Source organism: Haemaphysalis longicornis, unplaced genomic scaffold (genome assembly GCF_048455015.1).
Source record: "Haemaphysalis longicornis isolate Haplotype H1 unplaced genomic scaffold, Haemaphysalis longicornis Haplotype H1 scaffold_2, whole genome shotgun sequence".
NCBI lineage: Eukaryota > Metazoa > Arthropoda > Arachnida > Ixodida > Ixodidae > Haemaphysalis > Haemaphysalis longicornis.
This window is the reverse complement of record NW_027526295.1, coordinates 111,625,718-111,636,994: the sequence shown is the minus strand read 5'-3', so window position 1 is coordinate 111,636,994 and position 11,277 is coordinate 111,625,718.

Sequence of the window (11,277 nt, the reverse complement as noted above, 5' to 3'; positions counted from 1 at the left end):
GCCCACCCAGTTTCTGCCCCTTAGGTGAGTACTGGTAAGATGCAGCTGTTGTGCACTTTCCTCTTCAGTGCTTGCTGAATATAGGAGTTCAATTTCCTTGGGAACTAAAATGGCGGTCATTAACTCTTTACAATGTGGGAAATTTGCTTTGCTGGACAACAGCGCTAACGCTGGTTATTCCCACAATGGGGAAGTTTCGCCTTCCATTTATGTACTGCTACATGGGTGTACGTGTCCCGGAAGAGCCGTTTAGCACCGTGCTATTGTAGAGAAGAAGGACGAGGAAAGTAGTAGCGCACCGAAAATTTAATTGGAAAAAACCGCGATTGTCTGCCTGCTGAAGCAGCAGCTGTTTTATCACGGACTGTACATTCACTTCATCCTGCTTTCCTCACCGTACAACGCACTCTGCGCAGCCAATAATTTACGCCTGAGTGAAGTAAGCCACCACGCCCAACTGGCACGAAACGCCGCTCCCGCCCGGCAGAACAGCTGTACCGTGACATCGCGTCCGCATATAGCGCCCTCCTGTTTCACCGCGACCATTTCAGTTCCAGCCCAGATCCTGCATTCGCTGCACAGGACTTTATTCACTGCGTTTGTAATATGAGGTGCGTTGTTTCGAAATGAACCATATCCGCATAACGCGAATTTGAGAAACAAACGGAACTTTGTTACCGGACCTAAATTCAACGCTGTCAAAGCCATTACCGTATTTACTCGCCTAATGAACGCACTTTTTTTTCGCGCAAAACAGAAGCAAAGTTGGGGCTGCCTTTTTACGCATGTTAAATTTCAGGAAACTTTTTCGAAGTGATGAAAGATGGCCGCATCAAAAAAATAATGCATTAGATGACCAACCTTTCGCAGTAAATGTACGCGTGCAGAATTTGTAAACAAACAGCGTTTTTACTTAACTACACTCGTCTTCGTTTGTCAAGGCCCGTTTTTATCAAGGCTTCGTTTATCAAGGCGTCGTTTGTCAAAGCCCGTTCGTTTGTCACTTCGTCAATTCCGACATGTCTATAGCGGCATCGCGGTTCCCATACTTACCTGCGTACCAAAGAGTCTAGAACCTAAAACTGGCCGTTTAACTACCGTTTAGGCCCATCGCCGACTGAAAGGTGCAATACGAGCAGAAAAGCGTGTAAGTAACAACACTATTTCGACAAAAAAGCCGTGCTAGACGCTCGCCCGACTGAGCAGACTGAGCATCGTTGTGACTGGCTGTCCGACAACGCCGCGCCGGAGTGTTTGTTCGCTTTTACTCCGAGTGATGGCTCTGGGTTACATGCGCGATCATCATCAGCGGGAGAGAATGAAGAGAGAAAACTACACACACACATACGTGCAACTGCAGGGTACAAAAGATTGGGGTGCATTCATTAAGCGGGGAAAAAAAGAAACCTAATTTTGACGGCTAAAGTTGGGGGTGCGTTCATTATGCGTGGGTGTTCATTGCGCAAGTAAACACGTTATATGATATATTATATATGACAGCTAGGCGACGAATATGGCCGGAAGGTATTAAACATTATGCCGTAAATGTCAGCAATACTGGGGTGATAAGATTTATTTTGGCTAACATTGAATTGAAACACTCAAGTTGATACGGACTTCTTATGAAATCTTTATTTAAATTGACTTTCAAGCATGGTGCGATTGAGTGTTGATGGACAAGGAAATAAAAATATGCAACAGCACTTCAAGAACAGTAAAAATATACAGGGAGAGCAGGTGAGTCATCTTGGCACCATTATCAGATCTTTTTGAATTCCCCCTAGGATAATTTTCTTGGGCATGCCTGAAGGCACTCACGAAGTAAGCAAGCTTTGCATTGCTTTGCAATGAACTTCCGAAGCGCTTCACAAGAAGGATTCTCAAATTATATTTTTCACCTCAATGAAGTGGTTCGTGCTCGCAAAGGGGGGGGGGGGGGGGAGATTTGCTGGGGCTTGTAAGCGGCAGCTATTTAGTTAAGTACTGAAATAATAAGTGTTGAAGTAAAAAATAAATATACCCGGAAATATTTCGTATGGACGGGTGAGACGAAATGAAATCATTATTTAGTTTTATTTCAATATCAGTTTCATTTCGTTCACTCGTCGTTGACATCTGGGGACAGATCTTTCGCTAATCCCCTAATTGCGTCTCAATGGAAAATAAGCCAGCTCCGAAAAGCGGAAAAAAAAACTTCCGGAACACCCATTAAACAGTCTGAACAGTCAAGCCGGGGGCAATCTTCCATTGTAAAAATTAATTCGGCTAATTTTAATTCATGAAACAGCATTATCTGGCTAATTTTTGATACGGCCTACTATCTGCGCACACGTTTTGTGGGCGTTATCGCAGCTATTTTCTTGCGGCCCCTTTTTTAGGGTAAAGTTGCTCAGTTTTTCTTGTCACTGCAGTTTTATTCGATTTAGTTTTGCTTTCTAGATTTCGCGGTTATTTCGAAAAAGAAAAGGCCTCATGAAGTCATCCATTTCGGCATCTTGCGGTTTCAGTGAGCCCTTTTAGTGCGCAATGGAAGCTTGACAATGAAATCCCACCGCGTCGCGATAATAACGTGTGCGTCTCTCTTAGGCGAAGGGTGCAAACGGTACAGTGCGGAGAACTTTTTGTTTAGTTATCCAAAGAAAGCGAGCTGTGCGGCGACGCCAGCCTACCTCGCTGCGAAAATTCTATATCCCTAAAGTGTTTGTAATGTCTTGAAAACCATTACTGTAGCACTGACCGCTAAGACGAATATAATAGTGTAGCATTTTCACCTAATTTTATTCGTTATTTAACAGTGAAGTGCAAAGGTATGGTAGTTCCTGTCTCCACTGACTATACCATATTCTGAGTGAGAAATATGACAAATGAAATGGGTGTAATCAAGAAGTATCCAAAGATAAATAACATGATACTTCAGTCCTAGGACTACTATGCACATAACAGCTGAAACTGTTACATCATCCTATATTGTGAGACATTATCAGTCACATGTTAAACACGAACAGTACAAAGTACAAGCTTTTAAGCTATTCAGCAGCGTCACAAAGGCATCGAGGAGGTAACAGCATCACCCTTGTTTGCTGGCGTAGAACGGTAGTTCTTCCAATTAGCATAAAAATTTTTTTCCACATTGAAAGCTGAACAAGCCCTGGCCTCCTCCGATAGTAAAGTCCATTCCATATTGAAAGCGAATATCTGCTTACGTCTGTCCCAGCGAGCTAGGCTGCTTTCATAGGCCAACCTCCCCAGTATTAGTAAAGGCCGTTGAGTGTTTCTCTTAAATCACAGAAATATGCTAAATTATAAATTACAAAGAATCGAGTTTCGTGTTGTGCCCTACGACTTGAAATCAAATTGGTTAGGGCAGCGCCCAGCCCAGCATAATGCTTTTATAGCAGATTTGTCAAGGGCGCCACAAATCTCGCTTACGTAGACAGAAAACCCAGAGCACACGTGAGCGCGTGCCTCGCGGTAACCGCCCCGTGTTCCCCAGAACTGCGAGTGGGCTTACGAGCATAAGGAGCTCCTGCCTTCGTCGTCGTCCTTGTGTAGCGACGAACTACCCACGGGTCCGCGCCGGCGGAGACAATGGCGACGAATCTGTGAAACGTTCTCTTCAAAATCCACAACTAGAAACGGCCACCGGTCCAAGTGACAAAGAAGGGGAGATCTACCGTGAAGGGGGCGCTGCAAGAGGATTGACCCTACGACGCTGTACCATCGGAAGACGCGGACGAATAGGATGAGGACGACTGCTACTGATTAAAACGCAGTAGATACTTGAGTGGTCTCTTCTTTACAGTGCCGTCCAAAAGGCTTTGCACAGCTGCGGTCTCGCTGCTCCCTCTCCTGTAAGATCCGCTGTCGGTGTGGGGAGAATATAGGTCGACCAGCAGTTCTGCTCCTTCTCCACCTCTGCACCACTAATGGTAGCTGCGCCAGCTTCTGTTACCAAATAAAATAATTCTATGCTTCAAATATGTATTGTGGAAAACGAATAATGTAAACCACAGACTCTTCAGTTCCACAGCTTATTGAGTCACCCAGTAAAGTGTGTACTCAAGATATTGCTTTAAAAAAAATGTGTTCTTGCTACAGCCCCCAGTACTGAAATTTAAAGCCGGAGTTCGCTACATCGCAAACATGCTTAATCGGCCCCACTGTATACAGTCGACTCTTGTTGAACAGAACTTAGAGGTAGAGGGAATATGCACTCGTTATACCAAAATTTCTTTACTGGAAATATCGCTTTATTCCAAATTTCTTCCTGTCCCAACCCAAATGCATGCATTTCAGCCCGCATTACACGACGCTTGACCCGCTTAGAGCGAAGTGGTGAGTGGACACGGCGCCGAGCGTTGCCGACACAGCGGCGAGTCAGGCTGTAAACATGTCGGATCAACGCAAGCCTGTGTTTCCCCGGCGATTTTCTTGAGTCGGGCATGCTCGATTCGCGCCGTCGGACAAACGGTCTAAATGCGCGGTAGGGTGATTGAATTTTGTTCCTAGACATTGGTCAATGGCGCGGACGCGACGGTGCGCGAACACCAAAACTCGAACCGTAGCAGTAGCAGTGTCTTCGACAACGAAGCGCCAAAAAACTGTTCTTTTGCAAATTTTACGGCTGCACGCCTCCAAAAAATATTGCCTAGTGATCGTGCAAAGCATGCACCTTTTATGTGGGAGCGCCCACACAACTGGAACGAAAGTAGAAAAAACAGAGACCGCACGGCGCTAAGCCCCTGCAAAATTGATATTGCAAAACCGGTCAGTTTTCATGATTTCGCGGTGTACCCACAATTAGCGGTTAACCTTTTTCTGAACTCAACAAACACACCCTCAGGCTCGAGCCACACCATTTGCGGAGCTTTCGAGTGCGAAAATTGCGTAGCGTTTCGCGACCCCCGCACGCCCCCTATAAAAGTGGCCATTGACGCTGCCACTTTTACGGGCGGTGACCACGGCCTCGTGCAACGCTCTGTCAAATTGGAGCAGAGTTTGCTCGCGGCCGCCAAGGACTTCAAACAGGCGAAGCTCACTGCCTTATTTCCACGTGAATAAAGCTTTGCGTCACTAAATACACTAGTTTTACATTCCTCGCAGTTATGGCGCAATTAAACTGCTTTGGCTTTTCTCGTGTGGTCGCTTATATTGAGATACTGCCTATAACAGAAATTTTCGCCATTCCGCTTACTGCGCTATAACGAGAGATTACTGTACATTGTTTTCAACGTTTTTATTACGTACTTGATAGGTGCAACACTGCCTGATGCTAACTGTAGGTAATAATAAAAGGGCACACCACGAGTACTAACTATTCCAAAAGATCAAGCACGGAATCTTTTATTCCCGAATTCTACACCGCAAAACGTATGTCAGTTGTCTGCTAACTCCTTCCGCCGGAAAAAAAAAGCAACCAGAGCCCTGAGTGGTTGGCATGTGAATAGCGCCTGTACATCTTTTTGTTTTAAATCTCTCAGCAGGTTTTGGTGAAGTAATTCCAACGCGCATGTATTAACAGAAAATTTGCGAACATTATCGTTTGAAGGAACATTTGAGGGTTTGGACTGCTCAGTCTGCCTGCGCACGTTTTATGTCATGATCACAGTCGGTACATTCGAGGATCTACCTGGCCTACCCGACCACAAGAGGAAGCACATCGCGCCTACAATGCAGCTGCGGGACTCCAGTTCGCGGAGTTCCCGATGAAACTGCAAACCTGCCGACATGCAAACAGGGGGTGATGCCTACCGCGACGGCACTGAGTATGCTTATCTATTGCAGAAACAAACGATAAGAAGAAATACCGTCCGTCCTGAACATGGTGCACGAGCAGTGCGAATGCAGGAAAATTGGTTCGCATTGAACAAACTTCCAGTGAATTCATTATAACATCAGCGAGAGGGGAGGAGAAGCACGAGAGTAGAAGGACCGGAGACCAGAGCAGGGATTACTTGGCAGCTGTCCAAACACTGCCTTTTTTATCATTGCTGCAGTGAAGCAGGCAGATACGGCGCATATTTTTTGTTCTAAGGACCTTCAAGAAAGCGTTCGCCAAATTTCATCTTTATGCCTGACGGTATTGGTTTTGCCTGCCCGTGAACTGCCTTTTGAATGCACCCGCCACCTCGGCTCAGTGGCTAAGGCGTTCTGCTGCTGAGCACGAGGACGCAGGTTCGATTACCGGCCGCGGCGGCAGCTTTTGTGAGTGAGGCGAAAAGCAAGAACGCCCGTGTCTTCGAGATTTCATTGCAATTTAAGGACCCCAGGCGGTCAAAATTAATCCTGAGCCCCCCACTACCGCGCCACTCATCACCTGGGTTGCATAGGCGCGTTAAACTTTACAATCAAACAATCAAGCTTTTGCAATGCAATTATATCCATCCAAATTTTTGATTGTAGGGTTGATTGTAAGAATGAGTAGCAGAGGGTGCAAGAAAAAGATTTCCTATTTACTCTTCCGTCATTATTGAATAGGCAAATCGTTCATTATAATTCTGTCCGTGGGACTGCACCAGCCTAATGATTATTATCAGCGTAGTAATGACATTTGGTATGTTTATTCCGTGCTGTGGAATGAGCCATATAATTTATTAATCACTCTTCCCACGCACCCATATATTTAGTTCGTGTGACAGTTCCTGTGTTTACTGTGAAAGGTTCCTCGTAATGCTCATTTCTAGTAATCATACGCGCAACGAATACACATTGCGAAAAGTGGACTGTTGCTAAAACTGCTACACGGAAATAACGGCTGTTCCAAGTCACGTAGCGCCTCCGTTTCAACACATTCCAAATTCAGAAAACGCATTTAAATAATTTCATTCGCTTTCCAATCCAGGTCCCTTATTCTTCACTGTGGAGGTAGGTTTCCCCGTGTCACCGACTGAAGCAACCGCCCCTATCAATCGCCTTGTCCTCATGCCAGGATCACTGTATTTTGTGTACTCGCCTTCGGCAACGCTGTATTTTGCCCGCGAAACGAAATGTACTCCTTATTTATTGTCCCACCAACCTCCTCTGAGCTTGACGAGTCAGCACTCCGAACAACTGACAGTTTATACGCATGTTTCCGAACATGTGTCGCTGTCTGCGCTTTTTTTAATCCTTTACATTGAAAGCGTATGGATGCATGCTATACGTGGATGCGTAATCGGTTTATACCTAGGCTGGGCATTGTGCTGCACATACAAGAACGGTTTTCGACATAAAATTATTTGTCAGGTTTATTTTGTACCTGTCATTTTTGAAACGTTCGGGTCGATATTGCTTTTTGGTGTCTGAGTTCTGTGCTTATATCCCAAGCCCATCGACGAAGCTGACGCATATTATATCCTTTTATTAAAATACCGGTGGCAAGCACAGTGGGCTCTCATTCGGCAAACGTTGCTTTTCGAAACGTTTGTTCACAATTCTGGACGAGCACAGCTGACGAGGAAACTCGGCGCCAAGTGAAACCCGCTCGCTCTTGTTAAACCCAACTGGTTCATCAAAAATACGTATAATAAGCGAGAGAGGACGTTGAACTCAAGCTTAAAAAATCAAAACCCGCCGGAGTTGTGTTTTCATTTTGTGATGACGCCTGCGTAGCGAAATTTCTTTACACCAGGTGGTTGCAGTGATGAACTAAATTATGCTCATCCGTTACTGACCATACAATTTATGCTGTGGCATATTTGTACCATTACAAAATTATAGTACTAAAACTGTTTTTAAAGTACCTGGGTTGAGGCGGTGTGGCTGGTGAGAGAAAAATTGGCACTCAGCTATCTTCTCAAAATCCTCTATATCTCGGGCTTCTACTTCAAAATCGGAGAGGCACGTAACGACCTTCTTATTGAATGTAAGACATACACCAGCCTGCGAAATTGTTTCACTGAGTGTTCACTACACCTTATTCCTCTGGGGAAAATGCTGTTTCCGGTGTATCTGGGAGAAAACCCGCACAATTACAGACCTTTTCGCCACAGCGTGTCTGACGAGCGACAGTAAGCGCAGCGTGTGTTTCCGGCAACAAAACCTCGTTTCGTAACCACAGACTGCATGCAAGCAGGCGTAACGATCAGTTGTGGGGGGAGCGAAGGGATGGCGGAGCGATGCACAGATGTTTGCCGCTATTTCAAAGCGGGGCAATGAATGGAACTTTTTTCCGTAGCAATCTGCGCATGCGCGAGCTGCGTCCGCCGTCATATTTGGTCACCCCGGGCAAAATAAACACCTGTGTCGTACCCACCTCCCTGCTTGGAAAGGAGCCACTACTTTCTAGCGTGGCACCCTTTCATCGCTACACGCTGATGTAGCGTAAGCTACAGTGGCCGAGGTTGAGCAGTTTCGCGTGGACCATCAAGGCATCATGAAGGAGAGTGCGAGGACCATTGAATATGATTGCCTGATTGGATTGGATTAACTTGGATTGGATTGGATTGGCTCACATTGAATTGCATTGGTTTGGATTGTGAATCCAACCCAATTGGAGTACGGGTGCGTCCAGAATTGTGTCTGCACATTCGGTGGCCTGCGCAATCCAGAGGAGTGACGTCATAGCAGCGGCATGCTCACAGGCGCCGGCGCGTGCCCAGCTGTGCGTCTCCGTTGCACAGTAGCCAAGTCTGACGGTGCGCCAGAGCCGCTTGATAACCATGTCGCGTGGGTCCTGGATGGCCATGCTGCGCATGCGCGAGGAGCAGTCACTGGACTGGACTGGATTGGATGGGACTGGAATGGAAATCGTTTTAGCAGCAGTAAGGATGACAGCAAGGTAATACTATACAACCAGGAAACCTAGCAACACCCAGCTGAAGCCTTATCTCCCGCTCTGTATATCCTGGCAGAGTCGGGGTGAGTTTGCAAATACACACGAAAAAAAAAAGCTTGGCAAGAAAAGTATCCAAGCTTACAAACGAAAAGAAAGGGTGCAAAAGCGGGCAGGACACGGTTGCAAAACGGAGGGTCAAAAAAATTCCCTCGCACTTCCCCGAGGGGGAGAGTGTGTAAGTGCGAATGCACGGTTGTTGATTGCGCTATTACGGTGGATATCGTGATCTTGGAGTGGAGAGGAGGCGCCCAACACTGGCAGTCACTGAGCGGAGAGAGGAGGAGGTGAGTACCGCCTGCCGTTACGGCGAGGGCTACACGAGCGCCCTCACGCGTCGGAATGCGAAGCGCCCGCTACGCGAGCGAGAGCTCTCCCGCCCGAAGTGGAGAGGAGGCGCCCAACACCCGCAGTCACTGAGCGGAGAGAGGAGGAGGAGAGTAGCGCGCGCCCATCTCCCCCCGTTGCTAGGGAAGACGAGGAGGAAGACGAGGAGCGCGCGCACCCGCAGCTGTTGCTATGCGGACGACGGCGGCGGACGATTCAGGCTCGCTTAAGAAGTGCATTCGCACTTAAAATTAAAAACAATAAAAAAACGGCCATCCCTCCCCTGCACATTAGCCTCGGCAATCTACTCCTGCATCAGTGGCTTTCACCTGAAAGGAATAATTTAAGGAAGTCTTGAGGGAAAATGATAGAGTGGTGAGGATGCTGCATGCGCAAGTTTTTTGTCAGCGAGATGTTTCCTCCACTGACTGGTTATCTCGCCGTGCCACCGCTAGGAACCTGATATCAGAAAAAGCTCTGTTTGCCCTGCGGGAAGCTCCTAAATGACCGGAATCCACTAGGACGGCAAAATACATGATATAGTTTGGCAATGTATACCAGTGAGTACAGCGCCATGCGCAATTGAGTTTGTAGTGACGGGTTTGGTGCCGAGGTAGTTTTTCGTAAAAAGAAAAGAAAGGCCAGTGTAACCACAATTTTAGTAATCGGGACCATTATCCTGGTGGTATCGCTTAGTTCTACATTTCTCCCTCCTTGCACAGTATGCCCAACGTGCAGCTGTGGTGCTTACAATATCATTTCAAGTGAATATTTTAAGCGCTTGTACGATCTTTATCTCTAATTGATTAAAAGTTGTTAAGAGGCGACGATAGGGACATTTCCCTTTTCTTGCAGCACTGAATGACAAATTATTCTCGCTTCACTAGGCTGCCATTGCGCTACCTTTGCTGAATATTTTTGAGCAAGGAGGTGGCTACTAGTATAGTGTGCCCAATGGCTAATTCGGCTTTAATGTAATGAAATTTGTCGGCGCACTTACGTCTACTTACGGGCTTCGAAAGCAAAAAATTGTGGATAATTTTAAACAATGTTTTTACTATGCCGTATTTGTTTTCCTTTATCTGACTGTGTTTTCCTTTGTCTTTTTTTAATGAATTACTTTGAAAGTATTTTTAATAGCGGAGCTGTTCTAGCTGGCCATAATATGTGGCATGTAACACGGAATGCTTTATAAATGCAACAAATTGCCCACTGCTCGTGAGCCGGTGCCCCGCGGCGACCGCGTAGCTTCCCCGGCACGTGTAGTAGATTTAGCATAACTGGCGTAAACCCCGAGGACTGAGAAGATGCCGAGCGCGTGTAAGCGCGTGCGTCGCGGCGACCGCCAAGCATCTCAAGCTGGCCCACTGGCTTCGGAAAAAAAAAGTTGACCTGACAACTACGTATTGGTCTTAAGATGTAAGACGCGATAGGGTTACTTCGGCTCTCAGGGAACATTTTCGAACGGTAGTTATTGTATTTACTATCTACGCGTCACGAGCACTGAAGGAAAACGAGGAGAGAGAGACTAGCAGCGAAGGGTTTATTCGCTGTGGCCCACGAGAGACCCTCTGCGTTTCTGTGCGTGTTAATTGTTCGTCAGTTTGAGCGAGAAGGTGTCAGTGTCAATGTTTGGAAGTGTTTATTTTCGGATGCTAAGCCGGACGGACCGTTTTTTATTTTTTGAAGAGCGGGGGAGTGAGTGCGAGGAGAGTGTGCGTATGAAGATATTTATTACTGAAGAAATAGTTGAGCTTTAGGAAAGGGGAGCAAAGAGATGTTAGGGAGCTCAAACGTGAAACCTGATGTCTAGGGCGCCTGATGCAGCAGCTTCTTCCCTTGCCCTCCCATCAACTCGCGCTGATCTTGAGTTAACGAGCTCATCAAAGCTGCCTTCCATGTCCTGATAGAAATGGAATACGTAATGTTGGAGTCGTTCTCCCCTGAGCATACCCTTGGACGTAGGTAGGTTTCGTGAAGAGCCCTTCAAGTTCCACATTTATTTGAAGTGCGGGGCATTCTATAGCGCAAGGCAATTTATAAGTAGCTTCCCGTCGTGTGTGTTCTATCAGCACATGATCAGCTCTGAATTCGAACACATTTCAAAACAAAATTTTGACCTCAGCCTTGCCTGATCA